This window comes from Suricata suricatta, chromosome 17 (genome assembly GCF_006229205.1).
Source record: "Suricata suricatta isolate VVHF042 chromosome 17, meerkat_22Aug2017_6uvM2_HiC, whole genome shotgun sequence".
NCBI lineage: Eukaryota > Metazoa > Chordata > Mammalia > Carnivora > Herpestidae > Suricata > Suricata suricatta.
Window position 1 is genome coordinate 54,466,830 of NC_043716.1, and position 19,623 is coordinate 54,486,452.

A 19,623-nucleotide genomic window follows, 5' to 3' on the forward strand; every position below is an offset into this window, starting at 1 on the left:
TTCATTTTCACTTTCATTTCTTTATTTTTATTTTAAATGTGTTCATTTACATCCGGGTTAGTTCGCCTACACGGCGGTGCTGGTTTCAGGAGTTAGGACCCCGTGAGTCACCCATCGCTTACGTATAGTCATCGCCCTTTTATGGCCACACTGCCTCCCTCCGTCCCCAGCCCTCCCCAGCCACCGGTCTCCGTTTCGGAAACTTTGTCATCTCGAAAATGCCACACGAAGAGACCTGCGCAGGCTGTAGCCTTTCGGAGGTGGCCTTTTCCATTTGTCACACCTCCCTGGACCCTCCCTGGGGGGGGTGATGCGTGTCCGCGGCCCAGGCCTTGCCGCAGAGCAGCGAGTGCCACGCGGGCACCGTGACCGCACCGTTCCCCCCGATGGGCTCGCCCCGGGCTTGGTGGGCCGTGAACGCAGCTCCCCTGTGTCCCTGGGACGGCCCCAGAGAGCAGTTCCTGGGCGTGTGGTGATGGCTTGTGTGTTTCCTTTCTTCTTTTAATTATCAAGATGTGCCAGTGTCTCCATGACTCAGGTTTTAGCTAACATTCAGTGCACTGTGGATTTCGGGAGTAGAATTCGTACAAACCCCAGCGCTCAGCACAGAAAGTCCTGTCTGTCCTTAGTGCCCATCCCCCAGCCGGCCCGTCCGCCCCTCCCCCACCTTCAGCAAGGTCTCCGTCCTTACTGGCTCCTGTGCTCTGTTTCCCTCTCTTCTCTACGCCCCTCTCGTACGTGCATCTGCTTCTCCTGAATTCCGCATGTGAGCAAAGCCATACGTTGTCCGTCTCTCTGATGGACGGCCCTCGCCTAGCATGGCCCATTCTGGTTCCGGCCACATCACTGCAGACGGCAAGGTTTCGTTCTTTTTGATGGCTGATTTTCCACCGCGTGCGTGCATGTGTGTGTGTGCGCACATGCGCCACATCTTCTTTAGTCCATGTCTGGTTTTCCAAGAAACTGCCAAACTGCTTTCCAGACGGCAGAGGCTGCACCACGCTCCATCCCCACCCGTCTCTCCACATCCTCACCAGCACTGGGTGTTACCACCGTTTTCTATTTTGGCCATTCCAATAGATATGCATCTTTTTGTGGCTTGTCTAACATCTGTGTGTCCTTTGTGGTGAAATGTGCCTTCCCCCTTTTTCCCTTTTTTCTTTTTTTTGCATTTTTTAATGTTTATTTATTTTAGAGAGAGAGAGAGAGAGAGACAGAGGGTGAGTGGGGGCAGAGCAGAGAGAGAGAGGGAGACACAGAATCCGAAGCAGCTCCAGGCTCCGAGGTGTCAGCACAGAGCCCGACGCGGGGCTCGAACCCACGGACCATGAGACCATGACCTGAGCTTAAGCGGCTGAGCCCAGGGCGCCGCCGTCTTCCCAGCTACCCATCCATCATTTGTTCCTGCCTGTGTTTGTGCACATCCGGCCTGTGCTCCGCGGCTCTAGGGTGGGGTGGGGGGTGGGTTAGAGCCACAGAAAGCCTTGTGTTCCAGCTCAGGAGCCTGACCGTGTCCTACCAAGTGCCCCACGCTGCCGGCCTGGGCCCACCCTGAGATCCGCCCCCAGACGGGGACCCCTCAGGCCCCGCGGCTGGTCGAGTGTCCCTCAGGGCCCTGAGTCACAGGCAAGGCCCAGCTTCCGGAAGGCCCACCGCCTCCGGGCGAGCAGCTGCCGCCCACGGATGTGAGTCCCACGGTGTCCTGTCCACTCGTGCACCTGAGCAGCCCGTTTCCTAGAGTAAGTCTTTCGTCCGGAGCACCTGCGGTGATCTCAGTTTTCCCGACAGGACTGCGCCCGGCACGCCGTATGGAACGGTGATGGGCGAGGGACGTGGAGACGGGGCAGGCTTGGGAGGTCCCCGTCTGCAACAGGGTGACCCGGAAAGGCCTCGCTCGGAGGAGGCGAGGGAGCAGGCCTAGCAGGTCTCCGGAGATCAGCATTCTAGAAAGAGGCGGGGCACTCACGCAAAGGCTGCAGGACAGTGTTCAAGCCCCAGCATCCATGAAAGCAGCGTTCACCAGGCCCCGTGCCCGCCCGAACCTCCCTGCCCCCTGCGGCCAGCGACCCATGGGCCCGGCTCTGGCCAGTGGGCGATGTCACTTCTGGGGTCAGTGCCAGCACATGGCGGCGTGGCCCCCGGACTTCACACAAGTGGAAGCCGATCAGTGCTGCATTACGTCAGGGTTTGCCCATCACCCCTGCAGAACGGAGCCCGTGCTGACAAGTCCAGGGGTGAGGTCGGAGGTGGGGGGCGCAGCGGCTTTAGCTCTGCAGGCGATGGCAGCGGCCAGCCTGGACTCCTGCTCGTTGGCAGAAGATTTTCATCTTTACGACATCACCTTTATTTCCCTTCGCAGCTTCTGGGCCTTACGCTGTACTCAGAAAGGGCTTCCCCGTGGGAAATTCTCCATTTTCTTCGGGCACTTGCGCGGTTTTATTTTTTCACATTTAAACCTCTGCTGTATCTGATGTTGGGCAAAGAGCGATGTCATGACTTGATTAATCCTAAGTGCTTTTCTAGATTCCACGGCCGCCGGTCGAAGCTCACGGCCGGCCCTCGAACCCCTCCTGGGGCTGCTGGGCTGGTGCAGTCGGAAGAGCAGGCGACTCTGGATCTTGGGGTTGTGAGTTCGAGCCCCATGCTGGGTGCAGAGGTTACCTAAAACTAAAATCCTTAAAAAAACACCTCTTGGGGCATCTGGGGGGCTCAGTCAGTTGAGCATCCGACTTCAGCTCAGGTCATGATCTCGTGGTTCGTGGGTTCGACCCCACATCGGGCTCTGCTGACAGCTCAGAGCCTGGAGCTGCTTTGGATTCTGTGTCTCCCTCTCTCTCTGCCCCTCCCTCTGCCCTCTCTCAAAAATAAACATTAAAAGAATTAAAAACTTAAAAATTAAGGGAAAAAAGCCCTCTTGAGAAATCCTTAGGGGCTGCGGCTGGTCGGGGCAGGCAGGAAGGCAGAGGCGGTGGCTGGTCAGGGCAGGGCCGGCTGGGGGCCGCCGGTGGACGGGCCTGAGAGGTGTTGAAGCCGCTGCAGGAAAGACGCTGGCCAGCCCGGGGCCCACCCCGCACACCCCCCGTGACGGCCGCCCCGGCTGAGCGCTCACGCATGGGTGCGAAGAGGGTCTTCTCTGCCCGCGCGCCCGCCGACCTGGGCCGCCCCCCTGCGCAGGCCGCGTGCAGCCCCCAGGCCCTGCCGTCCGCGTTCCCGGCGTTTCCTCAGCAGAAGCACAGCCTTGTACCAGCAGGCGGTCTTCCGAGAACGAGTGATTTATTTTATTGCCTCATTTTTAAACACTTGAGCGTGCCTCCCAAGCAGCTGTTTGGTTTGGAAAATCATGAGAGAAGGCGCAATCGGCAAGTGGCAAATGCTTGGCGGCCCTTGGCCCGGACGCCAGCCTGCCCTGCCGGGGACGGGTCTCGGGGCACCAGGACGCGGTGGGCGTTCCCGCACGGGCTCGGGTCCCCAGCGCGGGCCGGGAAGGAGCATGCGGGCCTTCACTAAACAAGATGAAGAGGGGCGCCTGGGGGCCCAGTCGGCTGGGTGTCTGACTTCGGCTCAGGTCATGATCTCACGGTTCGTGGGTTCGAGCCCCGCGTCGGGCTCTGTGCTGACAGCTCGGGGCCTGGAACCTGCTTCAGATTCTGTGTCTCCCTCTCTCTCTCTCTGCCCCTCCCCCGTTCACACTCTGTGTCTCTCAAAAATAAATAAACATTAAAAAGTAAAATAAAGAGTATCGGTTTCTTGCCTCTGGAAATACGGAGTGGTCGTCCATCAGGTTAAGGGGTGTCGTGGTTTTGGGCAGCGAGACGTCTCCACTCCCCCAGTCGACATCCTGCCCGGTCAGGCGTGTCCTGTCCCCTCCTCCTGATGGCCCGGTACTGACTTGGAACGGGCGGGCGCTTGTCTACTCCAGGGCCTCTCCGCCTCCGAGCCGTTGACATTCTGGGCGGGTAACACCTTGCTGGAGCTGCCTGGTGCACACAGGATGTTGGGCGGTCCTCCTGGCCCCTGCCCTCCAGATGCCGGCAGCGTCCCCAGCACAACAACCTGCCAGGTCCCCAGACATCCCTCACTGCCCTCCGGGTGGGCAGACCCGTCCCTGGTGAGAATCACTGTTCTACTCCAACACTCTTATGACTGGGAGGAAGAATCCGGGGCCCAGAGAGGTTAAGACGTTTGCTCAAAGTAACACAGCAAGTCCATGGCGGTGGAGCTGGAGCTTGGCTTCTTGGCCTGGGCTCCCAGACTGGTGCTTGGTCCATTGCAAATGCAACAGCACGTTCGATGAGCACGATTTCAATGAAAGGTGCAACTGGCATTCACCTGGGGTCCGAGCCTCCCCCTGGAGATCACGGAGTTCCCGGAATGCTCGGGGAGCGCAGAAAATTCACGTCCTTGGCTGTGCAGAGAGCCAGGAGCACTTGAATTCCAGGCCCCAACACGGACCCTCTCCCACCCCATCCTGCATGGAAAACACAGCCTTCCGATCCGGGAGCCTGGACCCTCGGACACTGCAGTGAAGGGCCCCCCTCCGCACGATGCCAGTGCCCCCGCTGGCTGTTCCGTCTAACTTCACAGTGGTGTCTTCATCCTCCTCCTCGTCAGTGCCCTCTGCGAACCCCGTGCCCCCCCCGTGTTCTTGTGACGTGGGACCTGCAGTCTGTTCCGTAAACGGCTCCCGGTGGGTCAGACTGCAGGCTCAGGGATGTTCTGGGAAAAGCTGTTGAGAGGAAGCCACAGTAGGAACCCCCTCATGATGCCAGATTTCCCTGGTCACGGCGTCCTGGGTTTGGTTTAATAAATGAAATTCGGCACAGTGTGGACTTTTCGTAAAGCCCTGACAGGTTTATTTGGAGGCGGGGATAGAAGTTGTGTGTGCGCACGCGCATGGTGCGTGCACGGTTTGGAGGGGGTCAGACATACCCTAAGGACTGAGTTTGTCTCTCTCAGAACATCCTGTACGTAGATCGGTTCATGCATTTGATTTCACTGGCCTGGGGTTAGCGGTTCTGGTATACAATATGCAAATCAGAGGGAAACGGCATGCAAATGAGCAAACATTGGTTCCATTTTCAGCCCGGTTTGCTGCCTCCCTTGGGGGGACGCCATCTGACAGAGCCGTGTGGGGGTTTCTTATCGTGTCCCAGCCCCTTCCGGGGCCCCGGGGTCTGTGCTGTGTGCTGCCTGGACGTCTGTGGACCAAGATGCAGCCCCCCACCCCCCGCCCCGTGTGGCAGATTCATTTTCTTGCCGGGAGCTGGTGATGCAAGGGGGCCGGCCTCAGCTGCACCGCTGACGGTACGCCAGACCTCTGAATCCCAGGAGGGTCGTTGCTCTCTGGGCGAGGTGAGCGTGCATGCATCAGGCCCGGTGCGTGCACGGGAAGTGTGCTGTAACCCTCGCCGCCGTGAAGACGCAGACAATGGCAGGATCCAGGCTCTTGTACTGACACACTCAGAGGTAATCACCACTGACCCAAAACTTCCGGGCTGGGCTGCAGCCGTGACCCCGGAGCTGCTCCCCTCGCCTCGCCCCCGCCTGGCCGGTGCTGTCACAGGCTCTCTGCTGCGCCCTGCCGTCCTCCATGTTCCTTCCCAGCTGGTGGAGGCCAGTCTGGTCTCAGAGGGAAGATCAGAGAGGCTCAGGGGCAAAGCTCAGGCCGCTGGCCCTGCAGCTCCGGCCCTGGACGGGACGCAGAATGCGAAAGCCCCCCAAAGCCTGCTGCGGGCCACCTCGCAGCCCCTCACGGCCCAGAAGGGGGTCACCTGGCATTTGAGAAACAAGCTCACGGACACAGTGACCGTGTAAAGGTCAGCCTTCTCCAATGTCTATCGCTGAATTACGTTAGATCATTAAAACTCCATGAACTTGGCCCCACAGACTGGCATTCCTTCCTGGAGACCCTACCCTTGATTGGGGACTTCACGTTATGCCCTGGGCACGTCCAGGGGGCCAGCTCCGGACTTGCTCAGGACCCAGCACGCCTGGGCCTTCAGGAGAACCCTGTAGAGGCCCGGGGCCTGCGTTGAGCCCGTGCTAACCGAAGCACTCACGAAACCTTTGTCCCTAAGTCTGGTTTCGGGCGGGGGGTTCTGTCATGGGGACAGCTCGCTGTGGCTCCCTGTGTGTAGGGCCTGCCATGCATGCTGTGTTGCGGTGGCCTGGGAGGCCCCACGGAGTAGCCAGGCCGCTGCGTTCGCTGCCGTCACCAGCGAGTCTCCAGCCCAGCGACTTTTCTCAGATGCACCTCCTGACTGCTCGTCACCTCCTGCCGAGGCTCCCACGCCCTTGGGAACCAGCTGAGAGGCTCCGGCGAGGGGGTGGGGGGGCGCCATGCCCCAGAAGCTTCCGCCAGCCTCAGATGACGGCTTCCTTCCAGAAACAGGGACTCCTCCCCGTGAGACTGGAGGTGAGTCAGGGCACAGGCTTGTGATTCAAGGAAGGGATGAATGCCTTGAACTTGGCCAGAAGTCTCAGCGGGTGATGAGCAGCCTGGCCTTGTGGCAGGTGCAGTGGATGGGTGGAGAGAGCAGAGGTCTTGGGGTGCGGGGGCTGTTACCCCAGGACAGCAGCCTCCCCACGGTTCGGGAATCCTCTGGGCCCGTCCGAGGCCTGGGTCGCTCCGGGCCATCCCGGGTCCCCTGCTCTCCAAGCAGCTTCTTCGGGGGGAATCTGTGAATCTGAGAATCTGAGGGAGGGTCCCCCCTAGGGGGCCTCAAGGCCTCCTCCCTCGGACAAGCACTCACGTGACAAACTCCCACACGGCCACCTCCCCACCCAGCCTGGTAAGAGCCATAAATGACTCCTTACTGTTTCCACCACACGTCTTTTCTGGATCCCACATTCTGCCTGCGATCTGTATTTGATTTTTCCTAAGTTTAAAAAACTTAACATTTCAAAACCCAGGTCCCAGCACACGAGTGGCACCTGCTGTCTTCGAGGAGGTTGGGAGGGGAGAAGGAGTGTTGTCCGGGGTCCAGTGGGATCCTGCAGGCAGAGCTGCCCTCAGACGTACTGGTCGGGGGACGGACGGTGGCGGGGGCAGCGGGGAGGGCGTCCGCGGTCCCGGGAGCCCCGAGACGGCCCTGCCTCGAGTGCGCTGACAGCGAGCCGGGCTCTGGCGGGGGTGGGGGGGGTTGCGGCGGGATGCCGATGGCCTGGGCGGGACTGGGGGTGGGGGGTGGGGTGACTCACCTGTTGCTGACTGTCAGCAGAGGCCAAGATTCTTGCCCCTGAGCAGACCTGGGGGTGCAGGGACCTCCCAGTGCGTCTGACTGTGTCCCAAGGTCCCCTCTCCAGCCGTGGTCTCAGCCTTCTCTCCGACGTACTGCGCTCACCTCCCTGCGGGCAGACGCGGAAGCCTCCCACAGCCACCCGGAGACCTGGCTTCCCCTCCCCGGGCTTCCCGCCCGCATCACCAGCCCGGGTGTGTGTGTGCGTGTGTGTACCTGGGTACGTGTGTGCGTGTGGGCACGAGCATGCCTGCATGTGTGTACAATTGTGTGTGTGCATGTGTGGTGTGTGTGCTTGTGCATGTGTGTGTGCCTGTGAGTACGTGTGTGTGGGCACGAGCATGCCTACACGTGTGTACAATTGTGTCTCTGTGAGTGCGTGTGTGGTGTGTGTGCGTGTGCATGTGTGCATGTGTGTAAGTGTGCACGTGTGTGTGCATGTATAGCGTGTGCATGTGTGCATGTGTGTGTATGTGTATGTGTGTGTGGACACGAGCATGCCTACACGTGTACAATTGTGTCTGTACGTCCATGTGTGGTGTGCGTGCGTGCACATGTGTGTGCATGTGAGCATGTGTGTGGGCGTGTGCATGTGGACATGAGCATGCCTACACACGTGTGTACACTTGTGTCTCTGTGCGAGCGTGTGTGGTGTGTGTGCGTGTGCACGTGTGTACGTGTGCATGCCTGTCCCCCCGCCAGGACCTCCAGTCCTTCCTGCTGCACCGCCCAGGGCTCTCCAGGCCACCTTCCCACGGGCCACAGCGCCACCTGCTGGAGCGCATGGGGCGGGCCATCCCAGCCCCTGCCTGAGGGAGGGCACCGCCGGGAATCCCCAAAGGAAGGACCACAGGCCAGGAGACCAGGCGGTGTGGGCGGGGGTCCAACACCTGGCCCTGGGCCTCGGGCTGTTCAGGGGACCCTCCCTCCAGGGCTGGTCTTTACCGAGCCTCATCCGTCAGGTGGGGCTGTTCCTTCTCCGGCGTAGGCGGACGGCCTGGGATTCTGGCCCCAGCCCGTTGGCCCCGTCTTGCCTGGCTCTCGGTTTACCTTCCCCTGAGTCTGGGAGCTCCTGAAGGGGTTCCTGGTGCCTGTCTTGTTCACCTGTCCCCCAAGGACCCGAACCTTTAACTGCACAATTTCCAGTTAATTAGGGGGGGTCGGACGGCTATGAGGAAGGAGCCGGTTCAGAGGGAAAACTGAAATCCCGTCTTCACTGTGTTTGCCTGGACTCCTCAACAAGTGCTCCCCCCCCCCCCCCCGGGAAAATGCTGAGCTGGGCTCCAAGCAGCATGGCGGCAGGGCCCTCGTCTGCCGTGCTCACAGAAGGCTGCCGCCACCCTGGGTGGCAGCCCAGGCAGAGCCCTGGAAGCTGGTCGCATCTCTGACGAGCCAGGGGCATTTAGGGATGCTCCTTCCCCAGGCGCTTGCTGACCTGTCACCAGAAACTTCCCGTCCCCCTGCCCTCCCCCCGCCTTCCCGATCGGGTGGGACCACCTGTGTGTGCCACTGGCCTGTGCCCGTCCTCTGCGGCCCTTCGAGGCCGTCACCACCGATGCCCCCAGGTGCCGGGATCCCAGGGACGGGCCACATGCCCTGGCTCCTCACGCTCCTCCCCTGCTGCCCCCCAGAGGCCCGTGCTCCCCGTGGGCTCAGTCTGCAGAGCCCTCTCGGGGTTCCGGGAGTGGCTCACTGTGACCCCTGGTCCTGATCCTACCGTCTTCATAAATGGCTTTAAGATCACAGATGGTTTAGTCGACGCCCTCTGCTGAGTCAGCCTCCGCACACCTATGTGGTGGCAGAATCCCGAGGTGTCCCGTCCCCCAGCCCCTGGTCATGTCTCTGGCAGCTCACCGTAAAACAGGAAGGTTAGAGGGGCGCCCGGGGGGCTCAGTGGTGAAGCGTCCGGCTTGGGCTCAGGCCATGATCTCACGGTTCGTGAGTTCGAGTCCTGCGTCGGGCTCTGTGCTGATGGCTCAGAGCCTGGCTCCTGCTTCGGAATCTGTGTGTCTCTCTCTCTGGCTTGCACCTCCCTGACTTCCACTCTGTCCCTCTCTCTCTCTCTCTCTCAAAGATAAATAAACGTTTAAAAAAAAATAGGAAGCTTCCCAGGGTGGGCCACACCTAAGCACAGGACCCTTCTGTCTGGGTCTCTGCAGCAAAGGGAGCAGTCAGCCAAGGGGCTGATGGAGCCCAAACTCCTTCTGGGGTCTCGGACGGCCCCTCTTACCCTTGACCCCACCGACCGTGCCCCCTGGGCCGTGTTCTCCTTCCCCTCAGCACACTGGGGTGTCCCTCCCTGAGCACAGAGTGCCTTCTCCCCAGGTGACCGTCTTCACCTCAGCTGCCAGGACTCAGCACCGCCTCCTCTGAGAAGCCTCCCTTGGTTTCCCCCGGCCTGGATCCGGTGCTTGCCTGTGTTACCCTTGGCACCTGTACACGCCCGACGGAAGCCCCTGACCACACTGCACTTTGGGCTTTATTTCCCTGTTTCTGTGCCCTTCTGGGCTCCAAGCCCCTCGGGCCGGGAGGCCGTCCCAGTGTGCCTTCTGCGACACCCAGGGGCGCCTCGACTTGAGACGCCCCTCCCCACGGCGTGCGCGGCGCCCCCCACGCCCCTCCCGGGCCTGCTTTGGCTGCGTCCCACGTGCTTCGGCACGTGGCGAGCTTGACTTGCTCTCAGCCCTGTGTTTAAATTTCCTTCCAGACTTCCTCTTTGACCCGTGGATTATTTAGAAGTGTGTTGTTTAATTTTCCAAGTGTTTCGAGATTTCCCCGTTGTCTCTCTGTGGCGGATGTCCCGTTGGACACTGTGACGGTCAGAGAACAAGTTCTGTGTGATTCCAATTGTAAAAAAAAAACGTGTTGAGGTTTAACCTGGGTGGCCCCGGCCGGGTCGGTCCTGGGGCACGTCCCCTGGGCACTTGATAAAAATGTGTGTGGGTGAAGGGGGAGGGGGGCTCCCCGTGGTGGATCGGGGCGCTCAGGTCCCCCTGATTCTCCATCTGGCAATTCCGTCCATTGCTGGGGGTGGGGTGTGTCCCCGGATACGCCTGTCGGTCCGTTTCTCCATTTAGCGCAGTTCAGTTTTTTTTGTTTTGTTTTGTTTTTTTGTCTTTTTTTTTTTTTTTTGCTTCGTGTATTTTGAGTCTCGGTTGCTTGGTGAGAACACACGGATTTATTTCGGATTCTCATGTCTCTAGCGAATTAATCTTTTTATCATTATGCAAGGTCCGTCTTCGTCTCTAGTAATTTGCCCTGAAGCCGACTTTATTTCGTATGAATATAGCCACTCAGGCTTTAAAGGATCGTTTCATGGGTGTCTTCTTTCCTGTCCTTCTTACTTCCAGCCCACCCATGTCATTGGGTTCCAAGCAAGCCAGGTCTGGGGCGCCTGGGTGGCTCAGTTGGTTAAGCAGCCAACTTCAGCTCAGGTCATGATTTCACAGTTCGTGGGTTCGAGCCCCGCACCAGGCTCTGTGCTGACAGCTCTGAGCCTGCTTTGGATTCTGTGTGTGTCTCTCTCTGCTTCTCCCCTGCTCGTACTCTATCTCTCAAAAATATAATAAAAGAACATTTAAAAAATATATATATATATAAAAAGTGAGTCGGGTCCTGTTTTTCTCCACCCTGATAATCTCTGCCTTTCGTTAGTGTTTTGAGACCATTTACACACATTTAAGGCTGACATTTTATTGTGTGAGGGTTTTTTTGGTTTGTTTTTTGCTTATCCATTTCTTATTTCTCTGCTTCTTTTTTCTTGCCTACGAGGATATTTTGGGACCCCATCTTGATTTGTCACAGTGTTCTTGGGAGTTTTGGGTAGTTTTCTGTACAAACTTGGGTATTGCTACACCCACACCCCTCTTCTCACCATATGCAGGTACCAGGTGCAGCACTGTTTCAAGTGGAGTGTGCAAAACCTCCAAAACTAATCCATGCAGGTCCCTTTACCCTCCCTCTTTTTTTAATGTTTATTTTTGGGAGAGAGAGAGAGAGGAGCGGCAGAGAGAGAGGGAATGAGAGAGAATCCCAAGGACGCTCCACACCGTCAGCACAGAGCCTGATGCGGGGCTTGATCCCATGAACTGTTGAGATTGTGACCTGAGATCAAGAGTCAGATGCCTAGCCGACCGAGCCACCCCCCTCGGCGCCCCTGCCCTCCCCCTGGGGCCCCTGCCTCCGCCTCTGGTGCCCCTGCCCTCCCCCTGGCACCCCTGCCCCACGCCCCAGTGTCCCCACCTTCCCCCTGGCTCCCCTGCCCTGCCCTCTTCTGAAAATCTGAAGCGTCAGATGAGAGGCACGGAAGCTGTTCCGCTCGCCACACAGGATTCAGAAAACCCACATGGAGGAAAGTCTGCCGCGCACGGTCCCCTTCTGCTCTTCCCATCATTCCGGATTCCTTCCAGATGCTCTACGATTCCTCCTTTTATTATTTCCCTCCGCTCCTAAAAGGGTCCTTCCGCCACATTCCAGGCTCACGGTCAACAGCTCCGTTTCCTTCGACGCCTTTGTGAACCCTTGGCCGTCGGGTTCAGTGTCTCTGCAGTGCTGCCCGCGTCTGATGCCAGCCTAAGGGGCAGGAGGCGGGCAGCCTGGTGCCTCTAGGTGGGAGGGGGCCTCCGCTTGCTGGGGCAGAGAGCACCCCGGGGGCCCATGCGTCTTGTGTGGCCTTTCCCTTGGCCATCAGTGTCTCCGTGAGTCAGGGGACCACTTACCTGGCCACTTACTGTCGGGGTGGGGGGTGCCCAGCCCATCCCCTTGCGGCTTTCTCCTGGCAAGCCTGCCGTTCTGTGAGCCTCTCGCTGGGTCCAGGAGGCCATGCGCCTACTTGGCTGCCTGTCATTGCCAGGTCGGGGCTTGGGTCACCTTCTCCTGCTGGGGATGTGGGGGTGCAGGGGGTCCTCTGGAGCCTTGGGGGCAAATGGTTCCGGACTCAGTCTCGGGGTCCCAGCCAGGTCACCTCCCCCCTCCTCCCCTCTGCTGGCCTCTCTGGCATCAGGGCCAGGGCGTGCGGCTGTCCTTGGAGGAGAGGGCCAGGCGGAGGCGACTCCACGCCGTCTTTTCCAGACGGGAAGCCCCTGACGATGTGACTGAGCAGCTGAGCGTCTGTCTGAAGGAGGCTGGCGAGCACAGGGCCCTGGGCCAGAAAAGACCTTTCTCTGTGAGGAGCGGAGTCAGCGCCCCGCGCTGGAGCCGTGGGATCCGGGCCGGACTCCGAGGCACAGCCCCACAGCCAGCGCAGTCAGGCGCCGCGGCCCCGGGCCCGCCACGGCGTCAGGAGGGACGGGGAGAAACAGCCCCCTGCTGCCCCGCTTCGGGGTGCAGAGAGACGGGGAGCAGGGAGACGCCCCCGCACAGACGCCTGGAAATCAGACCCCGCGGGGCACTGCCACCGCCGCCGCCGTCACCCACGCGGTCAGAGGAGTTTGCAGGGGTGGCCGTGCCCACCTTTCTGAGCGGCCTCCCGAGACAGGCCCTCCTTTCCCTCCGCCCCTGCCAGGCGTCCCCTGCTGCCCCGAGCCGTGCTGGGGTCCTCAATGCCGACGGGGGTGGGGCCGCACGGTCCAGACGGCCCCACGGGCGTCCTGGGCAGACGTGTCCTGGGCTGTAAGCCGGAGGCCTGGGGCGCCAAGCGCTCTGTCCCGTCTCTGTCCCAGGAGTTGGCTGCCGTCTTTCCAAACCCATCAGACCGTCGGCCCATCTCACCCGGTCACTGGTGGGTGCGTGAGCCCTTCGGTGGGGGCGCCGGGGAGGGGCATGGGGCACCTTTGGGGGATGACGGCCAGAGGAAGACAGGGAGACCCCAGGAGGCCAGTTCTTTCCCGTTCTGTTCCATCTCTGTCCATCGGCATCGTCGGCACCCAGCTCTGTGCTGCGGGGAAGGAGGGACGGGGTGCACGTAGGTGAGTCCCCCCCCAGCTCGGCCCTGGGAAGAGCTCAGCGGGCCCAGGACAACATGATGACCCGACACCAGCCTTCAGTCCTGCCCTGGGCAGCAGCCACTCGGGACACGGGGAGGTTTCAGATGCCAGGGTCTTTGGACGGGGCCAGTTTCTCTCTCCATTGGCATCTGGCAGGCCGGGAGGGCTGGTCCCTGTCACAAGGCTCCCCCCAGCCGCCAGCTCCCCAAGCCTGTCTCCTGCATCTTTCCTGCTGGGGCCTGTCTGTGGCTCCCCAGGCAGAGGCCCCGGTCCCCCCCTCCCCCACAGGCCTTCAGCAAGGCTGTGGGTTCTGTCCTGCTCTCGGCCTTCCCCGTCGGCGCCCGAGGCCCCACAGCAAGCCTGTAATTTCCGAGGCTGAGTCACGGCCGGCCGGCTAGAGCAGGGTCAGCATGCCGCCCGCCCAGGGCCCCGAAGAGAGCTGCCAGGTCCTGTGCCCCGCGGCTAGGTGCCCAGGAACCCGGTTCCAGGAAGCCTTGATGTGAGTAGGTCTTCAAATGCCAAGAGCAAGGTGGAGAACAACCACGCCTGTGTTCCCTCGCCCCACCCGAGTCAGGGGCCGCTGGGCTCCCTCCGACCCGGCTCCTGCATGTCCGACCGGCTCCCCAGAGGCTCTGGGGCTTTGGATGAAGCCTACACATTGCAGATAGGGTGCGGGACTTGCTGAGAAGGGGCAGAAAATCCAGCAGAAGCTACCGGAAAGCATGGTGGCTCCGGCGCTGAGCCCGGAGCTGTGCTGCCTGGGACTGAGCTGTGTGACCTTGAAAAGGTGACGCCACCTTTCTGTGCTTATGTTCCTCATCTGTGAAATGGGCTCGTGACGGGGCTTCAGTGAACCAGGGCATGTAAAGCACACGGGCCGGCTGGAGAGGAAACGTCGGTTTAGACCAGTCTGGTTATTTGAATATGTGACAGCGAGTCTAGACGCGCAAAGATGAGGTGGGTCTTAGTGCTGAGGGTGCACGGGAGGTCTGGGAAGTGCCGGGGAGGCCTCGGAGCGCGGTGGGCGACCCCAGCGGGGACAGAAATGAGCCGCTGAGCTTGGTCTCTGCAGGAGGCCGGTCACACTCACTGTGGCATGAACTCCAGCTCCAGAGGAGGCCTCCATCGGCTGCCTTCCCCCCATGACCCACCTCCCCCATCTCCCCTCCGTCCCCTCCCCCTTCATCTCTTCCCCCTCCACCCCCATCCCCATCCCCCATCCCTCTCCTCTCTCTCCACTTCCACATCCTGTACCAGTTCTGCCCAGTTTCGTCATTTCCTGAAACAGCCCCCTTTGGCCCTCCCCAGCGGTTTCCTGGCCTTGCTGTGCTTCCCCGAAAGGCACTGGTCCAGACCGTCTCCTCACTGGAAGCCGGAGCAGCCCAGTACCTGCCCCTGCCGCGCCCGACCTCCCGGGAAAGGCGGGGGTGGTCTCTGCCTGGTTGAGGAGCAGCCTGCTGTGCGGCCAGGCGGGAAGGCGTCCCCCAGGAGGCGCACCTGTTACTGGGAGCCAGGCCTTGTGCCGGGTCCTTCCTCAGTCGTCAAAGCACCCCTCGCCAGGCAGGAGTTGTCGTCCCATTGCACAGATGAAGAACTGAGGCTCAGGGAAGTCACAGCCCCTCTGAGTTCACGGATCAGGGAGGAGCTGCTTTCCCAGAAGCCCCCGGGACAGCCCCGATGCCTTCGTGGTGAGGGACGGGGGGCCCGGACTGGGTGTCCCCTTCACTTGCTGCACTCAGCCTCTGCTAGGGAGCAGCCTCAGCCCCCCAAGTGACAGACCCCCACGCCGGCGGCCGAGCCACAGCGAGAGGGTGGCCCTCTGGGTTTGGGGGCACACGTGCTTACGTGGACATCGTACCTGAGCCTTGTAGGAGCAGGTGGAACCCCACACAAGCACAGGAGGACCAGTGCCACAGTGTCTCGGGAACTGACCCCAAGCCCCCAGGAAAGTGTCTGTCATTCGGGACCTCTGCCCTTCCCCCACAACCCCCGGCTGTCACTGTCACTGTGGCTGGGCTGAGGTCCCAGGCTAAGCCCCTGGCCGCTGCTCTGCCCGCCACGTCCACCTCAGGGCGTTTCCGACTCCCAGCTCTGCACCCGGGCCTCACTGGGGCACAGGATCCCCTACAGCCGCCGCAGGTGCAGAGGGCGGGGCCTGCTGACCTCCACTCTCGTCCTCTCCAGGAGCCTCCCGTCTTCTCTGTCTCTCTCTCTCAAGGCACCCCTCCCTCCAGCACCCCTGCCGCACCCCCGCCGCACGCAGTGATCAAAGCTCTTCTCAAAAGGCAGGGGGGCCCTGCCCCAAATCCCTGACACCTTACAGCCTGTGTGAAGTAAGGTCCCGGGAAACCGCCCCTCGCAGGGGCCCTCCCGCGGGGCCTGGCGGTGTTCCCCTGAATCGTAATGTTCCACCTTGGGGGATGACAAGGCCCTTTAGTCCAGTTACGAGATTGTCTGGGGTTGGTCCCTCCGGGGCCCTGCGGCCTCTGGTGGGCTCCTGCGCGTGTCTGGGGGCCGCCCTGGGCGGGGAGGGGAGGCTGGGGGGGCACCTGGGCCACAGAGGGTCAGCCAGAGATTCGGAGAGATGCACTCAGCTCGCTGAACCTTACATGGTGTTTGGGAAGACAGGCAGCTGCTGCCCCCACCCCTCCGTGTCCAGCAGGAGGCCCGTCCCTGGAGCCGCGCAAGGCCGAGCCTGCTGCCCGCACGGGGTCCCGGGGTCCTGGCTGCCTCAGAGGCCGACGGGCTCGCTGCCCCCAGTGCTGGGGGCCGGAGCGTGAGTCGTGCTCTTTTTTTTAACATTATTATTGTCATGGTGAAATGTAGGGCCTCACCAGTTGTTAAGTGCCCAGTTAGGGAGCACGGCAGGTACATTCACAGGGTTGCGCACCCCTCGCTTCCCACCTTGCAGAACGGAGATTCTGTCCCCATGAAACACGGACGCCCTGTCCCCTGGCCCCCACCGTCCCGCCGTGCCTGTGAATCTGACTGCGCGAGGCGGCCTCCAAGAAGGGGCGTCCTGCACTGTCTCTGTGGTCCTTTTTTTTTTTTAAATGTTTATTATTTATTTTTGAGAGGGAGAGAAACAGAGACAGAGCGCAAGCAGGGGAAGGACAGAGAGAGAGGGAGACACAGAATCTGAAGCAGGCTCCAGGCTCCGAGCTGTCAGCACAGAGCCCGACTCAGGACTTGAACCCGCAGACTGTGAGATCATAACCTGAACTAAGTCAGATGCTTCTCTGACCGAGCCACCCAGGCGCCCCCCTGTGGTCCCTTTTAAAGGCAGGCTTCCCGGCACGTTCTCGATTCCATCCCCGCCCCCGGTGACTCTCACCTCCCAGAAGCCCTTTGGAGGAGTCACAACAGGAAGGACATTGGCTCTCGGACCCCAGACTGCAGCCTGACTGGGTGCTCGAATCGCCCAGGCAGGACCCAGGTGTGTTTCGGGGCCCCTGAACCTACACGGAAAAGATGGACTATTTTAAGCGCCAGAGAAGTGGAGAAGCCGTGGGACGGACAGCTGTGCCCACGGCTGAGTGCCCGCAAGGTGAGGGTCCCGCTGCGTGATTCACACCCTCCCTCCTTCCAACAACACAACAAACGTGGAGGCCCCTCGACACCCCGGGACCCCGTTCTTCCTCCTTCCACCTCCTGATGTCTCTGCATTTATAATTTTATACCTTTTCTTTCTTCCCCTATAAAAATCTCTGCAGCCCGGAGTTGTATGTGTTAACCTTCACGCTCATGTCATGGCACAAAATGGCTTCCCTGGGCGTCCATCTGCCATTTAATTGTGTGTTTTCTATCCACCATGTCTCTGTGCTGGACGGATAAGGGTTTCGACATCCGCTTTTTCTTTTAAAGATTTTATTCTTTTTTTTTAAATATTTTTTTAATGTTTTATTTATTTTTGATACAGAGAGACAGCATGAGAGGGGGAGGGGCAGAGAGAGAGGGAGACACAGAACCGGAAGCAGGCTCCAGGCTCTGAGCTAGGTGTCAGCACAGAGCCCGACGCGGGGCTCAAACCCACGAACGTGAGATCTGACCTGAGCCGAAGTCGGAGGCTTAACCGACTGAGCCCCCCAGGCGCCCCAAAGATTTTATTCTTAAGTCATCTCTACACCCAACACGGGCTCAACCTCATAACCCCGAGATCAAGAGTCACAGTCTCCTGCAACTCAGCTATCCAGGGCCCCCATTCTCTTTTTCTTCCTCTGTTGGCTGAGAAGCTGCAGGAGACAACCTTTAGGAAGATACTTAAATACGCCTTTAAAAATATTTTTTTTAATTTATTTTTGAGAGACAGAGAGAGACAGCATGATCAGGGTCAGAGAGAGAGAGAGACACACACACACACAGAATCGGAAGCAGGCTCCAGGCTCTGAGCTGTCAGCACAGAGCCCGACACGGGGCTCAAACCCACGAGCCATGAGATCATGACCTGAGCCGAAGCCGGACGCTTAACCGACTGAGCCCCCCAGGGGCCCCATAGATACGCATTTTTAGAACACAGTTGAAGGGTACTCAGTATTTGTCCTTTGCCGGCATGAAATCGCCCCCTCAACATAAACCAACCCCCGGGCTTTGCTATCACTTTTAGAATTTTACTTCATTCTTCGAAACCTATGAAATCAGGTATTTTCATGATCCGTAGTAGCTCAATTAACCCACACATTGCTGTGTTCACCCTTGTTTCTTGCAGCCTTCTCTTCCCTCCTGGCCTGGCTCTCCTTCTTGCTAAAAGTTCACCCTGTGGTACATCTTTTCAGCGATGGTTTGTGGGATTCTCACCGTTGAGGGGTCGCTTAGTGGCTCTAGAATTCTAGGATGGCAGCCGGGTCCCTCCGGCCCGTGGGCGACTGCTCCAGACTGCAGGGAACCTGCAGAGTCCCCATTTCTCCGTGGATAACCTTTCTGATTCTGATAGCATTTCAGACTTCTCTCTGTGCCCACGGACGTGCTGCGGGTCCACCATGAAGTCTATAACCAAAAATTGGTGGTTGTTTAGCCAGCACAGTGAATCTCTTTTTAGTTTTTGAAAGCTTTCAGCAATTATGTTTTAGAACATTATTTTTTGTATCCTTCCTTCTTTTTTTTTAATTTTTAAAAAATGTTGTATTTATTTTTTGATACAGAGAGAGACAGAGCACGAGAGGGAGAGGGGCAGAGAGACAGAAGGAGACGCAGACATGGAGGCAGGCTCCAGGCTCTGAGCTAGCTGTCAGCTAGCTGTCGTGGGGCTCGAACCCACAAACGTGAGATCATGACCTGAGCCGAAGTCGGAGGCTTCACCGACTGAGCCCCCCAGGCGCCCCTGTATCCTTCCTTCTATGGTCTTCTTCTGAAGCACCTGCGAGTTTTATTCTGGAATTTCTCAATCACTCTCTGCATTTCTTGCCTGTAGCTTCTTGTTCTTATCTGCTCCGTTTGATGATTTCTGGGCCACATTCTCGGAGGTCTCTGCCGGCTGCCTCATCCCTCAGTGTGTCCACCGTGTACTCGCTGTCTGCTGAGCTATGGCTTTCCGTAACCGTACTTCTACTTCCAGGACTGCCGGTTCATTCTTTATCACGACCGCTCCGTTTTGTTTCGCTGAAGCCGGTTTTGCTCTCATGATTTTTTAATTTTCTTCGACGATCCTCAACACTCTTGTTTGAAAGTCATTTTCAGGTTCCTCAATTACTTCCATTTCACTGGAGCTGGTTTCATATCTCCACGGTTGATCTTCGTGACTGTCTTTATCAGCATTAGCTTTGCCCACGTTTTGGGGATCAGGTTTGTGGGTGCGTCTCAAGCAGAAGTTTCTGTCCCTCCGACCTCTTCCCCTGTCCGTTCACCTCCCCGCCCCAGCCTCCACCTGGCCTCCTGGGGCCTCCACTCCAGAACAATGTAGCCTTTGGTGGTTGTCCCCTGTCTCCTGGGGAGCATATTGGGGACCCAGCTGCTGAGTCCCTGGCTGTCCTGCCGCAGAGGCCATGGTCATTCTCTTCCGTTTCCCCAGGCACGCGGCTGGGAGCCCTGCCCCGGGCCCTGTGCACCGACCACGTGGTTCCAGCCTCTGCTTCCTTTCAGTATCTTCTGTGTGGAGATGAGGATCGTACCTTTTCTTAGGCCTCATGTCTCTTCAGTCTCTCTTTTCATAGTTTATCTGTCTTTGCTACGTGGGATCACTTGGAAAACTAACTTCAAGCACCGTCTTTTTTTTTAAGCTTTAAATATTTCCTTTTATTGCAAATCCATTAAAAAAATAGGGCCCAAGTGTAAATGTCCAGCTTCCTGGACTGTAATGGGCTTGAAGGTTAATTTTTAAAAATGAAATCTCATCAAGCTGACCCAAATGGGAGCTCAGCTAGACATTTTCCCCCACAGTGGCGGGCTCGCCCAGCCTCACGCAGGCGGTGGCCGATAAATCACTGTTCCCCTTTACAAGCTGGGAGGTGATAACGTCTCCTTCCAAG